A 23,093-nucleotide genomic window follows, 5' to 3' on the forward strand; every position below is an offset into this window, starting at 1 on the left:
CTGTTGTGAGGAAGGGCAGAAAAAGAGCAGATAAGGCTTGCAGCCCTTTCCCTCACACTCAGGAGATGACGGTAGCCCAAATTGGGCAGGAAGATGCATATATTTCTAATGAATTGAGGGTGCCTTTCAGCCTGAACTCGGACGCCCTTCCATTTACTGCACCCCGAGTAATTAGACGCAGAGACAGTCTAGAAGATTGTGATCTGCATTATGATAGCACTGCTGCTCCTGTTGGCATTATACCTGAAAGAAGGAACAGTGGGCGACTCTATCTCAAATTTTGGAGTTGGTCTAGATAGCCATATCGGATTGTCAAACAGTGTCAGCATATTTTCACACACATCATGTACATTTACAGCTTGAGTTCAGATTTTTTCCTCTACCTCCCTAGATAGCATGACAGCTGACAAAGCCAAAACTTTTGAGCCATGGAAAGATCACTACCGCCACATCCGCTACATCTGCCATATCTCCAAGGCTTTCCATAAGATGGGGTACTATATGAAAGACCCAAAGCATTGGGGTCCTAGAAGTATAGAAGGCAAACAGAGACAACAGTGTCCGGTGGTGCTAAATTACCAACAACTGTCCAACAGCACCCGCCCCAACTACAGGCCACACCTGAAACATCTGCTTCCTCACAGTGGCCAACCGACAGGCCAGGAAGCCCAGATGTTCTAGGGGCTAGATTTTCAAGTACTGTATCCTCAGGGAATTGTGAAAAATGCAGAAGAAAATTCATGGCATCCAGCAGGAGAAGGTCAGCCAGTATGAACTAATGTTGAACTTGAGGGGGCAATGGTGCAGGTTTCAGCACTTGTATAGACTCTCCCTCTGGACACTACCCCTCTCCTTTTTTCATTATGTTGTTTGTATTTTATAGTTGTTAGGCATACTGGTAGGAAGGGTTTAGTATAGGTATAGGTGTTACTTTTTACATATCTTAGAAGATAGTTGTTTTTATGTCTGTTGTTATACACAGGTTTTTAAGTGGGTGGAGGGTTGATGTTTCGTGTTTTATAAAAAAAAATATAAAAACAAAAATATCAAACAAAGATATAGGGGGTCATTCCAAGCTTGGCGGGCGGCGGTCGCCGCCCGCCAAGCGGGAACCGCCAGAAGACCGTACCGCGGTCAAAAGACCGTACCGCGGTCAAAAGACCGCGGCGGTCATTCTGGGTTTCCCACTGGGCTGGCGGGCGACCGCCAAAAGGCCGCCCGCCAGCCCAGTGGGAAACACCCCTCCACGAGGAAGCCGGCTCCGAATGGAGCCGGCGGAGTGGAAGGTGTGCGACGGGTGCAGTAGCACCCGTCGCGAATTTCAGTGTCTGCTAAGCAGACACTGAAATTCAAAGTGGGGCCCTCTTACGGGGGCCCCTGCAGTGCCCATGCCATTGGCATGGGCACTACAGGGGCCCCCAGGGGCCCCACGACACCCCTCACCGCCATCCTGTTCCTGGCGGTCGAAACCGCCAGGAACAGGATGGCGGTGAGGGGGTCAGAATCCCCATGGCGGCGCAGCAAGCTGCGCCGCCATGGAGGATTCCCCTGGGCAGCGGAAAGTCGGCGGTACACCGCCGACTTTCCGTTTCTGGCCGCGGCTGTACCGCCACCGTCAGAATGCCCAAAGGAGCTCCGCCAGCCTGTTGGCGGTGCTCCCGCGGACCCCGGCCCTGGCGGTATTTTCCGCCAGGGTCGGAATCACCCCCATAGTTCTTTAGCTTTACTTGTATAGTTAGTATATGTTTAGGTGTAGTTACTTTTTGTCTTGTGCAAATCTATGTGTATTAAGGGGGGTGAGGGGTTGCTGTTTAACTTGTCATTTGTGTATAGTGATTAAGATAGTTTAAGATAAGTTTAGATAGTTTACGCTAGTGTTAAGGTTAGTTGGGGTAGGGTAAGTAGGTGTAGGTTATTTAGGTAGATTTTATAGTAGTCATTTTTCGACTTTCACTAATTCATCATTTCATAATTAAGAGTTGGTACAATTGAGTAAGTTGAGTTGAGTACATGATGTAGCTATTGAACTGCAGTCTTTGAATGTATATGTTGCTTTGTCAGAGGCCTAAGGACAAGTGATAGTCTACCTCACATTTGAGTCAAGATTGGACCCTTAACCTTTCTTTAGGCCTCGATTGGTGATTTTTCACATGTCACAACACAGATAGTCTCCTACTGTAGCACTCTTTATAAAAACAATAGGACAGGTATAGATGGGATAGTTATGTCAATACAAATTTCTGATCCCTGAGACACACTGGTTCCTGCCTCTGTGGTGTACACCATTGCTCCATTGTGCAAGTAGGTCATTTTTGTTGGCTGGTTACAAATTATGAACGTATCCACACCTGTCTGGAGAACCTCCATCATCATTGGCACTGGTAACGAGCAAAGTATGGCACTTCATGCATCTCACTTTGGTTAACTCCTTAAAATGTTTCATTCCCATAAGTCTCACATGTCCTCTTCCCCTGGGGAGGTGTTGCATTGTTTCTGGTACCATGGTCTGGCTCTTGTGCAAAAATATGTTTGTACAATGGATGTAATTTGTGTTTGCACTCATACTCAACAAATATGAGGCTTTTCTGGGGCAGAGGGGTGCATTTACCCTACTTATCCCAGTGTAGCATTATTCACCATGTACCAGTTGACACAGGGCCCAGACATGAAGCCCCCACATTTCTTACTTAATAAAATTCAAGGTATTGGATTGTTCTTGTGCATCCTTGTGTGCCACAGGTACGATGCTAACTTTTGAGGAGAATGGGCATCAGTATCTGGCTATTATTAGTACAACCATGCAAATTTATATACTGTAGAATCTCTTCAGTGTGAGCATTGAGGTTATCATGTTTGGATGATCACGTTGTCATGTTCACTGAGCTAGATATATGTGGATGAGTGGAACAGTGTGATACCCTCACAAGCCTCACACATCCCAATTGTAGCAGGTATCTATGTGTTTAGAAAGAGTTTCTCACTGTCTGTCATTCAAGTAACTGCAGCTTGTTGTCACACTCTGACGTTCCATTGGGAGACACATTCCTTATTTTGTCATTTCAGTGGAGGTACTTATTGTAGGTTCATATCCAAGTACAGCTTGTGCAAGTGACTTTAGCTCATTCTTTCTGAGATGTAAAGAAGTGGGTATGATTGTACACTTCCACCATGGTCTACGCAGTCCTTTCAGCAAAAACGCATGCACTCGGTTTTGGACAAACAGGTGTTTAAGAGTTATTATTAAGAAAGACTGCAGGTCCCACACCTTCTTTTTGGGAGTATAAATGTTTAATTTTGGTAAACACCAGCCGTTATTAAAATCTTAGATGACCAGACAGAGTTCATTTGGAAATCATGTAATGTGACATGTTGAGGTGAGGAGTATTTCAGGGAGGAGGTACATGTTGCTATTAGGGAAGGTACGGTTGTAAGAAAGCCCACAAGTGAATAAGATCAACATGTGCACAATGAGTACATAACTGGGTAACAAAGGAACTGGCATGCTGTTAAAGACAGGACCACTAGTAAACTGGCCAGGAGACACAGATAAATTATATCTGGCAGTTCACCAGTGGAAACCTTGGAACTCAATATCTTCCTCCTCTGATAGCTGTTGTGCCTCCCCTACATTTGGTGGTGTCTGTATAGGAGGTATCTGAGGCACACACATATCAGAGGCAGAAGATGTGGCTCCCCTCTCCCCACCAGCATTTGTCTGTGCCAGAAAGGCAGCCACTGAATCCATGGCAAGGGTCTGGTGGCTTGCCAACAAAGCAACAGTGTTATGATTGAGGTCACCCATTGTTGCTATGTAAGAGTACAACTTGTGCTCCATGGATTCCATGATGTTACGGATGGCCCCAGCTGTGTGGCTAATTCACTGGTGTCAGAGGTAAGGGGCTGATGTTGTTCCCTCTGCATCATGACACTACTGATGTCTCCATCCTCGGCTGCACCTCATTAGCCATTTACTGCTGGACTCATACCAATTTATGTTGAAATTCAACTCGCTGGTCCTTGGACCCCTCAGCTGGGATTGCACGGCTAGATGGGACTGGTCCTCTGGATGGTGGCTCCTCTGAGACCCTGCAACATCGTTTTCACTTGCCAAGATTGGAGGAGGTGAATCAATAGAGCCCAGGCATTGTCTGAAGTTGTCATTATCCATAAAGGCAGAATGTGACCTCAACAGATTGATCATCAAGGACAGACTGCTCTAGAGGAGGTTGTTGTTTGTTCCTTTTGGAAATATGTCAATAATGATCCATAATAGATATTTACATAAATGATTTTGGTGAGATTCAGACTGAATGTTTACAATGTAAAGTATGCATGAATATGTGGAACATGTTTTACTAGAAGTAGATGAGGGCATGTTCACACAAACTCTGTATGAGCAAGGGGGACTATTTGTTTAGTGACACAGAGCGCAATGCAGCTCAGCAGCATGCTGGCCTGCCCTGAATGAAAGAGTGAGTGCAGACAGGGGCCCATTTAACATTTAATGTTGTTTTTTTCTGGTTTGTGCCTTCACTGATCTTATGTTAGCTTCTTTACACCACAGCTGTTCCTGGTCTTCGACCGCAGCATTGTCCTGTCTGGCAACTCCTGTCACCAACTCTATTGGGATGGGTGAGGCCACCTGTTCCTCCAATGAGTTCAACTCCTCCTGGGCATCAGGTCGTCCTCCCCTCCTCATAGTTGATCTACGGTTCCTGGCCAGTTTCTCTTTGGTCCAGTGCTTGCAGTTGTGTCACCTCTTCTTCAACTCCAACACTATTTTTTTTGTTTGTCCTATATTGTTGATTTCATTCAGTATGGTTTGCCAAATACCTTCCTTCTTCCCTAATAGCAACTTGAAGATGACAAAAAGAAGGTGTTCATTCTTTCTCACCTCAGATATTAATATTTAGTTTTCCTCCCCACTGAAATTAGTCTTCCTTCTCCCCTGGCCTGCTGTCTGGTCATCTTGGTTAGGGCTGTTGCCCTCCTGACTGGAGGATGGCACTCCCTTCATTTTTGTAAGTTATTTTTGGTCTGATGTTCTGTATTTTGAAATGCTTCATTATTTTTATGCTTCCCGCCACACAACGCACAGTAATTCAATGCTAATTAGTGGTAGTTACAAGTGCATTATGACACGCAAATCAGCTTTGAGTCACGTAGGTGGCAGTTGCCTTGTGACTAGTTGCATCATTTTTCTCGAAGTGGTGTTACAATGTGGTACATGCATGACCTAAGCCCCTAAGTCAGATTTTGAAGCCACACAAAGTCACTTTGTGAGGCTCTGAGTGGTTTAAAAAATATAGAGGAACACAACAAAGTGCAAATCACTGTGTTACGTTACTCTGCCTTGGGAAGGCATTCCCATGATGTTGCATGGGTATTCCCATGCAACTCCCATGGATTTTGCCGCATCCCCAGGTTTACAACAACTTGTGAATCTGGGGATGTGCCAACATCTTACACCTCCCCAGGGGAGTTGTAACTAGGAGAAGTATCTCTGCTTCTTCTTATTTCTTCCTCTTTCTATGTGTGGTGCATTCCTCAGCACGCATAGAAAGAGGAATATGCTTCCCAGGATTGTTTTTGTGCAGGAAGGTGCTCTTTTCGGCACAAAAACAATCCTGCATTCAACACAGGCACCCTTGTGCCATTGTGCAAGGGTGCCAGCATTAGTGCTAGGCAGCCAAAACTGCTCCAGCGCAGTGTAAAACGCAGGAGTGTTCTGTATTTTGATAAATATTGTGCTGTCACACAGTGCAGCACAGCAAGGTGAATTGTGGCCATAAATATATCCCTTTGTACATGAGGCCCTACATGACATATATTTATAGAGCTATACAGATAGGGTTATATTAATCTGCTTGAGTTGTATTATATATTAAAGAATGGTTATGCCACCACAAATATTATATTTAAAATGTATGAAAATGGAAGACAAGGCATACTACGCTGAGTTGATGATGTACGTGGCAGCTTAGCATGAAAACCTCTAACATAAAGGTTATGCAGTAATGGCTAATGAGGCAAAATATTGCAGAACAAATATTTACCATATACCAAAAGTGAAGTAAGAAATTGTGGTCACAAAAAGTACCCAAGAATTATTTGCACAGAAAACATATAAAATTCTTGATAGATTGTCTCAAATTTCAAATTGAATTGAATGTCTAGAATGCAGACACCTTCCTGGGAAAAGAGCACAATATGATTGTCAAAATACAGTAATAGTGCTTGGACATAATGTTCTGAACAGCACAGATTGAAGTTGAGGTTCATAATGAATAACACATTTACCCAGCATGAAAACTTGCAAAACAAAGGAGGCATTTTAGCTTCTTAGATGAAATGAACAAAAAATGAAAACATTTAATTGAGTTGTACTCAGTATTAAAAAAGAAATGGGTATCACAAAAATAGTTTATTGAAAACTTATAAAAACCCAGCTACATTAATACGAATGCTAGTGTGAAAACGACCAAATGTAAGAGAAGTTGCAATCATGGCTATGGATTGAAATGGTATCAAAGAAGAAATTTAGGTTGCACCTTATGTAAAGTAAGGGCTTGTGGTTAGAAAAAGTAAAGTATTGAATTTGGTCAAAATAGGGGGAATACTACACGTAGCTCAGTGCAGTGGTCATGGACAACATAAAAGACATGGCCGCTCAAAGTGAAGACAGTCAGGCCCATATTTATACTCTGTTTGCACTGGATTTGCGTCATTTTTTTAATGCAAATTCGGCTCAAACTTAACTCCATGTTTGTATTTCGGCGCTAGACATGTCTAGCCCCAAAATATTGGAGTTAAAGTATTTTTTTGCCTGCAGAAAACTACCTTGCATCAATGAGATGCAAGGTAGGCGTTCCCGGGTAAAAATGACTATAAGGCCCTAGTTCCTTATTTATCCTCCCATGCAAAAATCACGCACGGGAAGGAGGCGGGCCTAAATAATGGTGCTAAGCTAGTTTAGTGCCATTATCTAACACCTGCATCAGGGCAGGCGTTAGGGGACATGTGGGCCTATTTCCATGGTGGAACACCATGGAATAAACCCACAGGTGCCATCCCAGGCACCAGGGACACCTCCACCCACACCAAAGTGACAGCGGAAGATGTCCGTGGGGTGACAGCGGGGTCCCCATCCCAGGTGAGTATAAGTAAGTAGAGATAAGTATTTTTTTTTTATAGTGCAATAAGGGGGGCCTAACTTGAGGCCCCCTGCATGGCACTGTGCCCAATGGCCATTCCTAGGGGAATTAAGTCCCCTGGGCATGGCCTTTGGGCTGGGGGGCATGACTCTTGTCTTTAATTAGACAGGAGTCATGTCCATGGAGGTTGTGCGTCTAACAATGGCGCTAGTCAGGTTAGAGTCATTATGTTGACTCCAACCTGGCTAGCACCATTCTTTCACGCACAACCTCTAGTTTTCCATACACCCTCCCTACCCCGTTAGCGTCATGTATTTTGATGCTAACCGGCCCTTAGCGCCGGCTTGCGCTATCACAAACAGTGTAAAGTACAATGTTGTGCATCCGGTTTTGCGACTCGCAAATTGCGAGTCGCTGAGACTCGCAGTTTGCAAGTCGCAAAACCAGATCTTTGTACATGTGGCTCTAAATACCTTATTCATTTTATATACAAAAGAGCCACATATACAGTACATACTTCCAAATGACAGAGCTCTCTAAATGCCTTAAAAATCGGCAACTAAAACTCTTGTGAAAGCACATCATAGCCAAGTACCTCATATCAGTTAAAAGTGCCACTGCTTGCCTATGTCCCCAGATACCATACTTTAAGAAAGTGTCTTTAAAACTGCTTTTCATGGTGTCAGAACCTTTTGACAATCTAAAAGGATATGCAAGCAGTCACATTTTACCATCAGTCCACAAGTGCATATTCTATGTACATTGATAATTTCCATTTTCACCTTACTGTTTATATAGCACAAATTCAAACCAATTCCTAATGTTAGCGCCTCCTCTCTAAGTGTGGAGTTGGGTAGGGCATCTATATTTGGAAAACGTCCCTCATTTTGCCATGAATTTTGCAGGACTTAAATAGATGGCTTGCCCCTTAGATACCTCAAATTATGTTCTCTGGCACAATTTTCTGTTTGTGGTAATGGAGTTCACCTTTAAAGATCCCTATTTCTAGGTTGAGTCTCGTAATTTTTAACCCCAATCTCCTAAATATTTCTTTCATGTCTTTCCGAACTCCCATAGCCCTTTTCAACTCACTGTGTGTGATCTTGTTTTTACAGAGAGTTAATACCTTTTGCCCTCCTCCTGTTTCTAAACTTACCCAGAATCTTACACCTCCGTACAGGCCAGTTAGCTCCAATATGTTAAGCCGGTTTCCATTCTTATTGCCTGCATCATTGTTCCCTTTTATAGTGACAACAGATTTTTAAACATTTCCCTTCTTTACATTCCCAATCCTGTTTATCACTTAGGCTTAACAATTTGAATATATAGTAGGATTGTGTGAAAATCCTAGCTACATAGTCAGCACCGATCTTAAGGAAATACCTCCATAATCTTTTTTTTTTTTTTTTTTGAGACCACTTACTGCGGCCAGCACTCTTGCTTTGAATGATTCTCAATGCTCTTTCCATAGTAACCCCTTTCTGAACCACACCTCTGGATATTTGTATTTGTTTACTATGGCGGTCATTCTGACAGCGGCGGTCGGCGGTCGCTGCCCGCCAAGCGGTTCGCGCCGAAAGACCGCAGTCAAAAGACCGTGGCGGCCATTCCGGCTTTCCCGCTGGGCCGGCGGGCGACCGCCAGAAGACCGCCGGCCGGCCCAGCGGGAAAGCCCCTTCAACAATGAAGCCGGCTCGGAATGGAGCCGGCGGAGTTGCAGGGGTGCGACGGGTGCAGTGGCACCCGTTGCGATTTTCACTGTCTGCAAAGCAGACAGTGAAAATCTTTGTGGGGCCCTGTTAGGGGGCCCCTGCACTGCCTATGCCAGTGGCATGGGCAGTGCAGGGGCCCCCAGGGGCCCCACGGCACCCGTTCCTGCCATCCTGGTTCTGGCGGTGGACACCGCCAGAACCAGGCTGGCGGGAAGGCGGTCGGAATCCCCATGGCGGTGCTGCAAGCAGCGCCGCCTTGGCGGATTCCCTGGGCCAGCGGGAAACCGGCGGGAAACCGCCGGCTCCCCTTTTCTGACCGCGGCTTTACCGCCGCGGTCAGAATCGCCCAGGAAGCACCGCCAGCCTGTTGCCGGTGCTTCCGCCGCCCTCCGCCATGGCGGTCATGGACCGCCAGGGTCAGAATGACCCCCTATGTCTATTCTACTGGATCCTAGGTGTCATTCATAGTTTACATTTTTTTTCCCAAACACTATCACTTTGGTCTCATCCATATTTATAACTAATATTTTCTTGTTGCAGTACTCCTCAAAAGCTTCCAATTTCTTTTGTAAGCCTATTTCAGTCATATACATAATGGCAAGATTGTCTGCATGCATGCAATTGGCATTTCATTTATTCTCCTTTATTACATTTGCATCCGTAGGTTTATGCTGTTTGAACTTGTATTTATGGTTCATTAACACAAAGCCTTTGTTATTAGGGTGAGCACTATAAGTAAATGTAAGCTCGGACTGCACAACTGACAGTGGTCCCAGCATAAAAACGTGTACTTACATTTGCAAAGTTAAAAAATATAAGGCTACGTATAATTCTCCCAGAATGCTCGGATTAGAAGCAAATATTTGCAGAAGCTTGAAAGCAAGTGATGAGTCTTTGCTTTCAAATTAAACGTTTACAAAAAATTCAACTAAGAAAATAAATGTTTTGCTAAACTTCTGTGAAATTTTAGGTACAATTTCTTTGATGCATCATCTACTAAAATGGGTTGACGCATGCCAGTATTCCCAAACAAAATCATAATGGAAAATCAGTGCAACCAGTTTCAACAAGATTATGGGAAATATGAAAATAAACAAACATTGAGAAAGCCAATTGTTCTGACATTCACAGTCAGCCTTTTGTTTTTATCCTGTTTTGACACAGATTTTGGAAATCTTTATTGTTGTGAGAGCTGCTAGGCCCGCATCATTATATCAAAAATTATCAAAACGCAATATATTTTTTGCTCTCAAAAAGCACACATTGCCACAGCAGTTTCTGACACTGAACGCAACTACTTTGTATGCTGATATGCTCCTTGTGATTGAGCAGAATGCTTTCACCCACAGTGAAGCCAGTCTATAGGATAAAGACACAGAAGTTTGTTAAAAAACAAAAGATCTTGCTTAACTCAAGACCTAATTAGGGGCCCAATTCTTAAATAAAGTCACAACAGTGAAACCACGCTATATGCCATTGCATTAAGACAGATTTACAGCTTTCATTAATTCACACTTATCTACACAGGTAGGCCAGGAAATCATACTCTTTGAAAATATTTGTGAACTGCAGTTCATCACAAGCAAATATGCATGTGTAGATTTGCCCAAGCAAAAATCTGTTGGGTATTTACAAGTTCACTTTCCCCCCAACCACTTTTTTCCGCGGCTGTGGAAGAAATTTACTACTGTGCTTGTCAGGAGTACATTTTCAACCTGTCTTAATATGAGAAAAGATTAGAGAAGAGCTGGTTAAAACCACCTAAAACGTGCAAGTTAGAAGGTTTGCATAGACTTCAAAGTGCATTCCAATTGTGGAACTATTGTTTAATGCTTGCTATAAACAAACTATGTTTATATTTGCAAAGGTGGCACAATGCAAGAATTTCTAGAATTCAAACCCTACTACAGTGTGAGCCCTGGCATAGTCAGAGGGGCTATTATCAGAGCTCTTATATAATGAGATTGTTGCCATAATTTATTGTTGCACTACGTGGCAGTAAAAGGACGAGTGGATTTTTTTTACAGGACAGGTAGATTTATAAAGCAACCTGGCTTCAAGGAGTTGTTTTTGCCCAAGTAGTTGAATTGGTTGCCCTTACACGAGCATCTTGTGTGTCTGAACAACCAGCCATAACTTTGGTAAGTACTTGCATGCATGACAGCATGTAGGACCTCATTTTCAAGTCCTTTGAGCCACTGCTGAGAATTTTTTTTATTTTGCAGTGGCAGTGCAATCAGTGCATTGGGCCTAATGAGTCAGCTTGTAAAGCCCTGTGTCGCATTTTACCTGCATCAGGTTTAATGTATGCAAGGTAGGCGTTCCTACGTAAAAAGCCACATAGAATTGACGCAGTGAAATTTATAGCTTTTCACTGTGTCACTCTACAACTTCACTGCATCAAAATTGTAATTCTTTCTCAGACCAGGCGTAAAATTGATGCAGGGCTTTTAACAAAGGGACTCTCTATGTACTGACGCTTTGCTGGAGTTCCTTCAGTTTTATGATGCAACTCCAGCAATGAGTCACTTTAGCGCCAACAGATGCATCAGAATTACTTACACATCAGTGAAAACATGCATCATGGAGCTCTGTATTGTAAATCCATGGTGTCCATGGTGTTGTTAAGGTATTTAGGGAAGGCGTACGTAATCTGACACATCAATGCTGATGCATCAGTTTCTTGTAAATGAAGCCCCTAGTTTCACACTGTGCGCTTCACTCCATGCTTATGAACAGCAACATTAGGTGCATTATGCTTCCACCAAATAGTTCAGAGTTCATCACCTCACCCAAGATGTCCTGTACAGGCCATGCTGCAAATAACACCCTTTTAACAATGCACTCACATGGACTCCCGGAACCCAATAAAAATCTGTGCATTTCCTGACCTTGTCAGGGGTATGAAGGAATAGGACCATCTGAAAATTAGTTAGACCATACAAGAGGTATGAAAAGTGCTATATAAATACCAATATAGTACATTCACTTACCTGTCATGCAATTATGGATTTAAGATTATTTGCTGGAGAGATAGCTTTAAGAAACTAATAACTCATGTTCTCATCGTTCATGGGTCAAACGTGTTGGGTTAATGTTAGGGACACAAGAAAAACATATGTAACTTGATATAGGAAATTTGAAATTATTATGTTTTGATTAGTACTCTCAAGCCACCTCCTGATTGAATGAGAGCTTTATACAAGTAACTAATAATGCAAAGCACATGAATCTGTTAGATGTGTCACAACATAATTGACTGCAGAACGGATTTAAGGCAAACAAGTGGAATGGGAGGATATGGGATTTGTAAACCATTTCAGATTGCAGTGTGATGCCTACCACTCATCACAGGCAGGCCAATCCTTCTGCTCTGGCCCTGACTCAGCTGCAACCCAGCCTATTTGTTTCATGGTGGTATCCCAGCGCCACCCCCTTACTCAACTACACTTCTGTTTTTCTGTCAGTTTGTCAGATCAAGGCTCACCTAATCCTTTGGGGTGAGGCAACTCCCTGGCCCATAGTGAGATGAGTATTGCTGTGGAGAGTGTGGGGGGCACTGCTGGGGAGAGTATACATCCATGCCCTGAGTGCTCCATATAGTGAGTCTCTTGTCATTTTGACCTATTTGTGCATGACCAGCATGTGCACATTGGGGACCTGCTACGTTAAGGAGTGTGACCTGGTCTGGAAGTGAACACCACATGCACCCCCTTTTACTGAGGACTGATACAGTGGTGATAGTGTCTGATCGTACCAGCAGGGCAGACCTTTTTCCATGTAGACTGCACCATGACAGTTTCTTTTTGGACTCTCTTATTTGAAATTATCTGTCCTCTACAACCAGGTATTTCATTCCATCCATGTGGGACACAAATGGCATAGATATGTTTAACCTATGTAAAAGTTTTAACATAAAGTTTATGTACTGTGCTTGATTACTGTTTCCAGGAACCCATTTTGGATCTCCTGTGTAAAGGATAATATGTAAGATAGAGGTTGGAAGCAGCCCCCAAGACATCTATGTGAAATGTGAATTGTACGGCCCCCCCCAAATCACTTATGAGGTCCTTACTAGTGGACCAAACTCTGCAGTGTAATGAGTAGGAGATAGAATGGCTTCTAAATCAAAGGAACTTGCACCGTTCCAACTCCATTCTCCCTCTTGAGGTGTTGCTCTCAACTGGATGAGGGTAGCTAACAGAGAAGCTTCTCCAACCTTTGTGCCTTTGTTTTAGGTCTCCGTAAGAGCGAGCTCTCAGACAAACCACTCCTTCCTGCCAATATTAAAGGACAAACATTTTGGCTTGACCTGAGTGGGAGGAAAATTCAAAAGTCAAGAACTGCCTAAAATCAGTCTCCAAGCTTTATCTGTGTTTTAAACTAGCTCAATCTCTGTCTCCAAGTGTGGTACAAACAGTGACAGTTTAAGGCATGGGCAACGTGGGTCATTGCCTAGGGCCCCGATCTTTCAAGGGGCCCTCTTGTTAAGTGAGTGGGACAGTCAAAATTATCACCATAATGATGTTGCAATGTTGCTAATAACAACCATGCTCTGCTTTTTATTTGACAGCTGAGCACGCTTCACAAGTACCAGATTTCATATTTAATGAGGATTTGAGGGGCACAGTCACACAAAGCAGAGGAACAAACTCTTGTAAGATATCTCTCTCTCTCTCTCTCTCTCTCTATATATATATATATATATATATATATATATATATATATATTCCACACTGCAAACTCCGTTAAAGAGGGCCTCCAACTCTGCAGGGCGGCTCCACAACACGGGAACGGAGAATCCCGTGAAATTGATCCAAAAAACAAACATAGTGCAGGAGCCCCGATTCCATGTAAGCCACACGTTTATTTCTCAATAATACTGGCAGTAGAGATCACTTTCCTGACGCGTTTCGGCATTGTTGCCTTGTTCACAGGTGATTGCAAGTTACCATAGGTGCTTAAATATCATTCAGTCACGTGCCAATTAGCGTATAATACTTCAATGTCCATAATGCATCCTTATAGTCTTTAAAACAATGGTGTAGTCTTCAGTATTGCTTAATAGCGTTATTTCACCACAGTTTCTAATTGCATATTTAAAGGTGCCAAATATTCCTGTTCATAAAGTGGCCACGTGCACTCCATTATATATGATTTTTAGCAACTCGCATTTCTTTATACTCACTGCCATGAATAGTCTCTTTAACAAGTGGAGAACAGGAACGTGAAAACGAGGTGAATCCCTCTTACTTCGCCCTTTCTCACCTCTGTAAACATTATAATAGGTTAAATCCTTTTCTTTCTTTAACAGAGGCGAGCGAGTCATGCCCCCTAAGTAAATAGTCCACACTGCAAACTCCGTTAAAGAGGATGTTTTTTTAACATGTAGTAATTTTTATTACTATATGTTGATTCAACCACCGCCGCGCACGGTCTTCGGCTGTGCACAATAGCGGTTCCCACAGGGCCTGGCCTGTGGCCAGGCCCTTGTGCATCGTGCAAGGCCTTCGCCCATGCACAGCAGAGGTTGCCCGCAGGACCTAGCCTGCAGCCCGAACCTGCGGCCAACTCCTTAAACACCCAACCCCATGCTCTGCCCAGCCCTCTGGTCGTGTGCAGCAGGAGAAGGCAGCAGCCTCTCTGGGTGTGAGATTAGGTGTGAGAGAGTGTATCCAGGGGTGAGAGTGGCTGTGAGAGTGTGTGCCTGGGTGTGAGAGTGCATACATCAGTGTTTTAGTGGGTGCATCAGTGTGTGTTCGGTCCGTGAGAGTGTGCATGAGGGTGTCAGTGGGTCTGTGAGTGGGTGCTTGAGGGTCTGAGTGGAGCTTTGAGTGGGTGCATGAGGCTCTAAGTTGATCTGTGAGTGGGTGCATGAGTGTCTGAGTGGGTCTGTGAGTGGGTGTGTAAGTGTCTGAGTGAGTGTGTGACTGGAAGAAATTGATTATTTTTGTCTCTTCATTTGTCTTTGCTGGGACAAGGATGGCCTTGAAATTGTATTCAGCTTGGAGTCTTGTTTCCCTAGCCAAATTGGTTATGGTGTTTAGCATTGTTTGTTTTTTCCATAATAATGAGTTATGTTGAATGGATCTGATTACCACACTACTCACTGAGCCCAAAGATCTGCTCGACCTCTTGTGTTGGTGGGTCAAGTTGTGGCGCCTCACCAGAGCGCATGCGGTTACTGAACCCGAGGATGGAAGAAGACTTCCACTTGAGCTCCAGCATGTGTTTTGTCATTTATGCTCAATATTAGAACTTTGCATCTGGCTCCAATCCCCTCTTTTTAGGTGTAACCGCAAACATTTTATTACGCACCTAGAACTAGAATACCTCAAGATAAATCTGCTTGTCTATATGGTTACAAAATTTAGTTGAGATACCCAAGGGAATAACACAAAATATATAATAGCTTTGGAACAACTAATTGTATGTTTGTTTCTTCAATTATACAAATCCGTAGGCAGTGCCTTTTTTTCAGATTTACTGTAATATTTTGAAGTAAGGGCTTGTAATTTATCTCTAATATTTTATTTAAGGTGGCTGTGATGTTGACTGCCAGATTTGTGATTAATAGAATTACCAATTGATCCCCTGTATGAGATCTGTTGCTGCAAGGAATGTTTTTATTTGTATTTCCCCTCATTGTGCAGCTTCCTGCTCAGTCTCGGCAATAGCGAAATATTCATCAATAGCGGAATATTCACCAACTACCTTCATATATCATAACCATAATTTCATAACCCTTAGATTCATACAGATCAATATTTGGAGATGATGATAGACAAATTCGATACGGCTTTAAAAATAATGCAAATAATAGGAATGAACACGATCAGTGCTGTTGTGCGCTTCTACTAAAATGAACTGGGGGCCTGAACATTCCCCAATGATTAGTAGTTTAGCAAGTCAGGAGCATACTGTCTTCGTTCAACCAGGTGACTGTCGCACTATGATTGAAAGGCGATGGCGTGTACCCAGTTAATAACACATTTTAAAAGAAGATTTATGTGTTCAGTAAATATGAGGTGTATTACTGAACTCTTTTTACTAACTTGTTCTCTAATTCTATTTTCAATAACTTTACACCAGTCATAGAAGGCATCGATTTCATACCCTAAAACGGGGAATGACATTAATTTGTCAGGCAAAATATCTTGACGTTGCCTTTACACTTGCAAAATTCCTTTCCTTTCATACTTTTTGCAGTGTAGGATGTGCTAATTATTTGATGTGGTTTAGTTAAATTATTTTGACTATGTTTTGTTCTGTAATGGTGTATTTTATTTATATATATATATATATATATATATATATATATATATAGTTCAAACATTAATAAATATATTGGTGCTAGCAGCACCAGGTTACTCGTATACATGCTCTTATTCTCCTTTCACAATTCCTTTTAGATTCCCATTTAGATGTGGTCAATTCAGAAAGACAAGTAAGCTTACGGACATGTGGGCTACTTATTAAGTACTCATACATGCTATTTAAAGCCTTTCCAAATCAGGCTCGCGTTTCTGTCAATTTTAAAGTAATAAATCCATACACGATTCAAGAAATGTAATAACACCAATATGTTATACTCGCCCCTGCATCCTTTCCATATAAATTTACAGGCGTCAGTAAAACATAATGGTTTTAGACATGTTCTAACCAAAAAAGAACTGGAGCTCATTTTATATTGACACCTCACTTGTGGTTAAATATTTCTTCACAGTCAAGAGTAGAGACGTCTCAGAGCTGGACACAGACTGCAGTTTTATAAGCCTTCATAAGTGTTTGGCTGGGTTGGCAAATCATCAATATAAACTGGGGACAAACTGTATCCACCCTAGGTAATGTCAGAAACACAGAAGCTATTCAGTAATAAAAAAACACTAACAAAAAGACCATGCAGCTTTGAAACACACGATATGCCTATGTGTTTAAAGTATGCCATTATTTCAGCTTTTCAAGCGAAATTTTTTTAGGGGTCAGTGCCAAGAATAGAGGAACAGACATGTAGGCTGCTAAATTAGGCCTTTAGCATATGAAAAGGCAATTGAGTCGTTTATGTTTCTTTTTATGCATAATGCCTGTGTTTTAGGGATAGAAAAATGTCAGGTGCAATTATATATAGAATTATGTAAAGAACGCATCTGCTGTTAGGTGGCAAATAAATGATAGTTATAATTTTTCGGTTTGGCATGGAGTGGAAATCCACGTTCAGCAAAGTGAACATCAATGCTTCAAAGACTTGCCAGTTATCTTTGACACAATGGGCATGTTCGCGATGGGCCTGCAATATGAGAATACAAACTGTGTACTCTCTCTTTACCCCGACTCCTATTTAGACACTAATAGGAATGTCACACCAAAATTGTATGTTATTCATAGCCAAAGGTTCACAAACGGTGCATGTGTATTATTTGGTCGCTATTTATTTTGAAGGTTTCATATGGTGGAAATCATGGGAGAAAACACCTGTGATTTGCGCTCATATTTCAGTCCTGTTTTGGACATCAGAGGAGTTTGCGACATAAAAGGGTTACCCTTCTTGTAGTAATTGCGGCCTAAGCAGTACATTTAATCAAGCTTTTAACCTCTCTAGAATCATTTTTGTGCATCTGATGGTAACATTTTTTCAATGTAACACTTTATTTTAACGACCGTTTATAACAGAGTAAAAAACTGTGAGATCGCAATTCGTGCTCAATTGATAATTGGTAAGTTGCTAAATATGAATGCAAAAGCTTTGTGATCTTGCTACAAACAGCTATTTGCTGCTGGGCTTCCAATGTTCCTTACCTGCTGACGCTCCGTGCCATGCTACCCTGCTTTTGCCTTTCCCTCCCTCCCCCGTTGCGTTGGAAACTCCCGCAGAGTCTCCTCTTCCCTAAATTTAGCACTCCAAGGAAAAGAAAGACCAGAGAAAAGAGCAGGGAGAAAAAAAGGTGGAGGAGGCAGCAGTCACAAAAAGCAGCCAGTCAAATGGGTGGAGGTAAGTGCAGACAATTCTGGTTTGTTTTTCAGCTGTGCTTTTCCTTTAATTTTCTGGACATTGGGCAGTGTTATACTGTTGCTTCATTCGACATATTGTTGACTTTTTGTCAGAGGGTTTGCATACATTTAGTGGCCTACATATATTTAAACCCTCTTGCCAAGCCTTAAACTCTCATTTAATTACATGTAAATCAGCCTTAAGGTAGGCCCTAGGTAGCCCATAGGGCAGGGTGCTGTGTAAGTGAAAGGTAGGACATGTACTCTTAAGTTTTACATGTACTGGTAGTGAAAACCCCCAAATTTGTTTTACTCTACTGTGAGGCCTACCCTCCCAAAGGGTAGCATTGAGGATGCCTTATTACATTTACTAAGCTGTAATTCCTTAATGAAAGGAGGTACATTTTTCCTGTTTGTTATCTACGGAATTGTAAGCATAAACCCTCATTAATGATAAAGTCAAATTTGTCTCAACAATTTTGAAAATGTCATTTTTAGAAAGTTGACATTTTCCTGCCTTTAGCTTTTTGTACCTGCAGCCTGCCTCGGGTCACATGTTGGGGTGTAGTTGACAGTTAGACTTTGTGAATTCCGCTCAGACAGTCACACTAGCTGAGCCTCAGTGGGCTCACACCCCAGTCAGCCAATAATCCAATTTCTCATAGTAAACACTGTAAACAAAAAATTGGTACTGACGGACGTATCTCCTTCAAGGGAGGCTAAGAGAAATATTGGAGACTTGAGAAATGAAAGCATGGTGTTTATCATTCAGAATCAATGTCTGCCATTTCTAAATGATTTAGATCATACAGAGGATAATAAGTCCTTGCCAGCGAAAAGATTGCCCTCCTCCCCTCTGTTATTCTCCTTTGCAGATAATAGGCTGACACAAGAAGGAGTCAGAGGCAAGGTGGGGAGGGAGAGGAGGAGAATATAGGGACAAGCGGAGATTAGAGTGCTTAAATTGATGAACCAATTGATCATAGTTGGGGACAGCAAAATGATGAAATAGGAATATTTACACACCACTCCCCCTTAAATCTGAAGGTTTCCGCCCTGTCAATATCCTCTGTGCTGGACATAATAAACTAATTATGCAAAAAAACATTACAATAGATATGTAGAGTGACAGTGTTAAATAACAATACCTTAAAATACCAGAAGTCACAATTGTAGGTTTTCACAGCAGAATTAAAAGAAATAAACAACTGTATGTTGGCATTAGTTAGGCCCATAGATGAAAGTAAGCAAACCCCTCACCAAGCAGATCAATAGCACACAGAAGGAGCTTTAGACAAAGAAGAAAGTACCACAGCAGTATATAGCTGCAAATACCCAATGCTGAATAAAAAATGGGGAGGCCCACTATCCATAGGCAACATATACTGCGGATAGCGAGAGTAAATAGAATCCTGAAGAGGAGATCAAGGGAATGTAAAAAGGAAGGAGCATAAAAACTTTGAGGAAGAGAAGACACCTCTCTAAAATAACCCAAAAAAAGAAATTAAAAAGGATCTTACAAGAGGAAAATAATTAATATTAGGAAAAAAGATTCAAAACAACAAGCAATGAAAGATTATTTACCACCAAGTAAGAATAGTTTAGGTAATGCTGGAGCAAGTGTGAAAAGAGTAGAAACAGGAGTGCCAGGCCAATCAAACTGGGCAAGTAGTAGAAGAGAAGTTAGTGCTTGTAAGGAAGGAATAATAGACAGACTATCAGAAGAGGAAGGATGTTCAGAACTTAAATTGTGGGAATATCTAGAGCCTTTAAGGGAGACGAAAAGTAAAAGAGCAAGGAAACTAACTCCTCTGAATCAATATCAGTTACTGTTTCCCTCTCCAAATGCCCAAGCCTGAAATCAATGGCATCAAAAGATATAAGTCAAGTAGGATGCATCAGTAATGAAGAAGAGATTGAAATTACAAAAGTACTATTTTACTCTGAACTTTTAAAAGCAGTGCTTGCGAAAGATGAAGAGCAAGTGCTAAAAGAAGGCATTTAATTTGTATCAGAAAAAGAATTAGTAAAAGGGGGTAGTAAGAATAATACTTTGTTGAGGCACCATGTGGGTTTGGGGAGCAACCAAGTAAGATTAAACCAACAAGGGAAAGTGAACAGAAGACGGTAGAGAATAGTAAAAAAGGTTCACTTAAAGTAACCATCCCACATCATAGGTCTGAAGAAAAGGAGAAAGAAAATGGGGAAGAGAACAGTTATGCAATTTTGCCATCACCAGTCAATAGGCAATCCTGGTGTATGAGCTGTTTAGAGTAGGATGAAATGCAGTCACACAGTCCATTGATCCTTTCATGGAATATTTGTGATTTGCAAACATTTTACATCTGGAAGTGTTCAATGAACTCTTAGATTCTTGTGGCTTCTTATGTGTACAGGAGACCTGGCTTTGCACTGACCCATTGACAGGTTTCTGCAGGTTAATATTAAAATTAAGAAAGGGGGCCTTCCTCGTCAATCATGAAGGTTTATAACAGTTTGCTCAACAAAAAGAGTAAAACAATAACAAGGATTATTGTAAAAAGCAACAGTATTATGTCTTATTGAGTCAATTATATTTAAAAAGTGCATTAGATATGATGATATGATCACAATCAATATAAACATCCAAGCAGGGAACAGAGAAGAGTATGGGATTGAATTAAGAACATTCAAACATGACCTGGGATGGATATGCATAAACTTTCATAAGGAATTGTTTTTTTTTGCTGGGAGACTTTAATCGCAAACTGGAACCGAGACAAAGTGACACCTTGTTTAAACATAGTTTATTGGCATATCATATCAGATCTGAAAGATTCCTAGCAAAAGGGTGTTAAATTTATTAAAGTATCTACTTGTCCATGGGACAGAGAAAGAGAGACAGAGGAAGAAAGTGAGAGGGAGAGAGAGATAGTATTTTGATGTGTGATATACTTACAATTAGATATTTCTGTACAATTTAAAATAAAGTATGTATCTATCTTATTTAAATTTAAAAATAAGTTATACTTAAAAAAAAAGAGGGAAGCGAGTCCAGTCTGCAACCTTCACACTGAGCTATTCCTTTTATTTCTTCTGTAGTACTTTATGGGCTTTCTGGGACAGCGCGGGAGCCCTCTAGGGCTTTTCCACCGCCCCTACTTTTATGATATTTTTTTGTATTTTTCCAAAATGCCCTCTAGAGGCTATCTGCCACTGCCGGGCGAAGCCTGAAGTCTTGCCTCTCAATGTCATCGCTTTAGCAATCGCAGAGCTACTTTAACAGCAGCTCCTTGCTCTCTGAAGCATTTCATCTCTGTTTCCTCCACATGTCGAGGGGACAGGGATGAAAACTTTGGTATTTGACAGCGGGACCTGTTTGAAAGATCCCATTGTAAAAACCTGAAGTGTTTTCTGTGGCAACCAAGCCCACCAACGTGTTAGAAGCCCCAGGAGATGGTGATCCACGATCTGCCCAGGGAGGTGGTCATCCCTGGGGCAGGGGAGGGGGTGTGCTCCCTACTTTATGTTTATTAACAGCCACAGAGAGATGTAATCCCCGATGCAGCAGGCCGTGTGACCCCCCGCATTATATTTATTTATAGCCCTAGGGAGGTTGTGTTTCCAAGGACAGTGGAGGTGCTCAGGCCCCCTACCTAATATTTATAAGCCTCCGGGAGGCGGTAGTCCCTGGGGCAGCGGGAGGGGGCAGGAGGCCCCCCTATTATTCAGGAAATTATGGACTTGGCCCACTTGGCTTTATACTAATGAAGAGCAGTAGCCCCCCGCTTTGTTTTTTTTATTTTTTATTTTATGGTGGATCCTCACATCCACCGCAACTCCAGTCGTAAAATAAAAAATAAAAAATGCTTTTTAGCCCTGGGGGGCACCCTTTGGGATCCTAACACCAGAGCCAAAAGGTCAGAGTGTTCGTATTCTGGACCATTTTCTTTATTTTTTACCTTTTTTCTGGGACTTGGCTGAAGCAGAGCCACAACATGACTGACAAACCTCACAGCTTCCTTATTAAAGTGTTGTCAGCCAATTAGATCTCAGTATGAGATCAGGAGGGGTCACAAATCCTTTGCTTCCCAATATTTATAAATTTGTTTTCCCCTTAATTTCTAAAAAAATACTGAACAAATTTACTCTAAAAGAAAAACAAAGATCGCTTTCTGGACCAGGACCTACCTTTCTGCCAAATTTGGTGTAATTTCGTCTAGTAATTCCAGCGCTATCGTTGTTCAAAATCCCTATAGAAAAATTAATGGGGAAATGTGTTTTGGGACCCCCCTTTTCTTTACTTATATATATGAAACCACAGATAAAAGCATAACATGTCAAATCTCACATCCTTGTCACATTGTCGCCAACATAAGTCAAGACCCCACCCATACTAGAATATAGCTCCCAATAGATTTCTCAAGCCATAATGTTCCCACTGATTGGCTACAGATCTTTTGATGTTTCTTGGCTCTGCCCTTGGCCTTATATGTACATTCCTCTAGCTTTGCACTCCTGTATCTCTGCCCTCTATTCAGACAGTACAAGGGCAGGCAGAGTTCCATTTGCGTGCAATGTTGTTTTTTGGCTATGATAGTAGCCTACCCACAAGCCCTCAGTTGCCTTGGTACCCCTTGAATTGTCCAAAAGTCCCAGTAATGCCAGCCTGGGTGTCAGCTCGATGGATCATTCTAGTACCTGAGTGGGTACTCCAGCGATCTGCTGCTAATGTCTGGCAATGTTGGGACACTGCCGTACCATGTGGAAGAAGTCTGCCCTTGGATGATGTCACCAGTAATATCTGGGTTCAGTGAGCCTACCAGTGTGCCATAGACATTGTGGAGTGAGGTAAAATGTGTTAGTAATTGAACTGAATCATTCGAAGACAGGAGGAGATGATGATTTCTCAATAGGCCAAGCGCACCTCTCTCCATTCTTTTTCTTCAAAAACCTCTAGCAAGCCTTCCCATTTATGTCTAAGATTCTTGAGTTTTCCGGAAGCATTACAGATCAGCTATCAGTAGATCTGGCAGATCACATCAAGGTGCAGGAGACCCATTAATAGTTTGGCCTCTAAGTGGCTAAATTCTGGTAAATTGATCAACGTTGCCTGATAGCCTGCTAATGCATGTCTGAGTTGTAGATATTTGTGGAATTGGATGCATGCTAGTTTAAAATGAAATTGTAAGTCTTGAAATAATTTCAGGAGAGCCACCCAAATGTGTTCTCGGGTGGTAACCCAATTTTGTCTCATTTC

This window comes from Pleurodeles waltl, chromosome 7 (genome assembly GCF_031143425.1).
Source record: "Pleurodeles waltl isolate 20211129_DDA chromosome 7, aPleWal1.hap1.20221129, whole genome shotgun sequence".
In the NCBI taxonomy this organism is placed as follows: Eukaryota; Metazoa; Chordata; class Amphibia; order Caudata; family Salamandridae; genus Pleurodeles; species Pleurodeles waltl.